Source organism: Sinocyclocheilus anshuiensis, unplaced genomic scaffold, assembly GCF_001515605.1.
Source record: "Sinocyclocheilus anshuiensis isolate Anshui unplaced genomic scaffold, SAMN03320099.WGS_v1.1 scaffold719, whole genome shotgun sequence".
Classification (NCBI taxonomy): Eukaryota; Metazoa; Chordata; class Actinopteri; order Cypriniformes; family Cyprinidae; genus Sinocyclocheilus; species Sinocyclocheilus anshuiensis.
The window spans coordinates 92,441-94,700 of NW_015552643.1; positions in this window are offsets into that span (position 1 = coordinate 92,441).

Below are 2,260 nucleotides of genomic sequence, written 5' to 3' on the forward strand. Positions count from 1 at the left end.
CTCTGACCAGGCCGATGGCAGGCCTGTCAGCCGGGGCTATCTCCAGCCCGCTGGCCACGCATATGGCAAGCCCTCTTGACATTAATGTGGCAAGCCCGCCAGACATTCAACACTCCAGTTTGCCGACCACGCCTTTTCCCCCCCGGATCCAGAAGAGGATGCTAGGGGCGCGGAGAAGGGTGTCGGCTTCAGCCCCAGAGCTCGCTCCAGTGTTGGCCGAGCACACGCCTTTATACTCTTAGAGGTCTCCAGAGCGCCCACCCCCCCTCCCCATTGGATGTTTTGGTGGCGTGAGGACACGCCTTCTGGGAGGGGGGAGTAATGTCAGACTCTGGGCCAGGTTTTGTGTGTGTCTTTGCTCCCTATGTGCTCCGTCTTCCAGTTTCTCTGTCTCGTGTTTTGAATTCATTGTTCCCAGTTGTTTCCTATGTTGATTGTCTTATTAGTTCCAGGTGTCCCTTGTCTTCCCCTCATCAGTTCCTGTGTATTTAAAGTGTGTTCTAGTTCTTGTCCTTTGTCAGTCGTTGAACGTCATCCTGTCATCCTGATGTGTCGAGTCCTGTGATCCCCAGCCTTTGTTAATAAAACCCTTTTGATTTATTCTACTCCATGTCTCCTCGCTCCTTCGTTCCCGTGTTCCTCGTGTGTGTGAACCGTGACAGTAATATATACAAATATAAGTGTGTATTTTAACTTTTATATTGGTATGTTGCCTTGCCCCATAGACTCTCAGTGTACATAAGTACATTAAACATAATTAGCAAATCTGGAAGGTGCATAAAAATTATTGTTTGTGCTAATCAATCATGTCACAGATGTGTCTGTAGAGCTTTTTGGTATTGAATCCAAAACAGGACTTTAAAAATTTTAATGTCAGAGAGGAAACTGAGGAGGAAAAATTCAGGACAGAGGGCGTTTGTGCTAATCAATCATGTCACAGATGTGTCTGTAGAGCTTTTTTGTATTGAATCCAAAACAGGACTTTAAAAATTTTAATGTCAGAGAGGAAACTGAGGAGGAAAAATTCAGGACAGAGGGCATAGAAATGACAATCAGAGGGATCATGGAAAATTATAAGAAACTGCCTGCGTCATTTGTATGGGATTCTATTATCAAGGTGATATTTTATGTCTTTATGATCAACTATACCCAAACAAGGAAGTCTTGGTTCAGTTACCTATAGCATGAACCATGGTGATGGATATGAACCTAAAACTAAACCAGTAAGTGAACCAATATGTAATTTCCATTACATCTCAAATCATCATTCATACTGTGATTGTTTGATTGACTGATTGATTTACACTTAGGGGCCTATTTATTAAATTTTTTTACTTTATTTTTAATTTTTTTGGTAAGGTTGATTTTCATACCTAGCATATTCTGCTACAAATTACAAAATGTTTTCCTACTTTTTGCATAACCGACAAAAATGAAAAGTGTCGTTTAGAAATGGCACACAATACAAAATATATTTTATTCACAAGTGATAACTTAGATTGTTCTTGATTTGTTGACATATCGCATTTGAACACAATATATATCAAAATAGTTTGTGATTCTTTCACTCTTTGTTTAGAATATGGTTTAAAGTGTTATGGTTTAAAATGTTAATTAAAATGTAAACTTTATGATATATTTTCAAATTTTATGCTTAACTATCTGAGACAATAAAATTAATACGTAACCGCATTATTGCATTTTAACACAATATCGAAATGGTTTGTGATTCTTTCACTCTGTTTCAATTATGGTTTAAAATGTTCATAATTAAAATGTTATAATATTTTAACATTTTATAATAAAAATATCTAGGCCTGAGACAATAAAATTTATGCATAACAGCATTATTGCATTTTAACAATATTGAAATTGTCTGTGATTGTTCCACTCTTTGTTTAAATTATGGTTTAAACTGTTTTGGTTTAAATGTTAATAATTAAAATATTAATATGGTGTTCCTGTGGCTCAGTGGTAGAGCATTGTGTTAGCAGCACAAAAAGGTTGTGGGTTCAATTCCCAGGGAACACACATACTGGTAAAAAATGTATAGCCTGAATGCACTGTAAGTCGCTTTGGATAAAAGTGTCTGCTAAATGCATAAATTATAATTATTAATTAATTATAATTATAATATTTTAAGATACATTTTATGATTAAATATTGGTGTCTGAGACAGTAAAATTTACTGCATTATAAAAGTAGTAATTAAAAAAAATAAAAATAATAATAAAAGTCTGTTTTGATAAAAAAAAAAAAA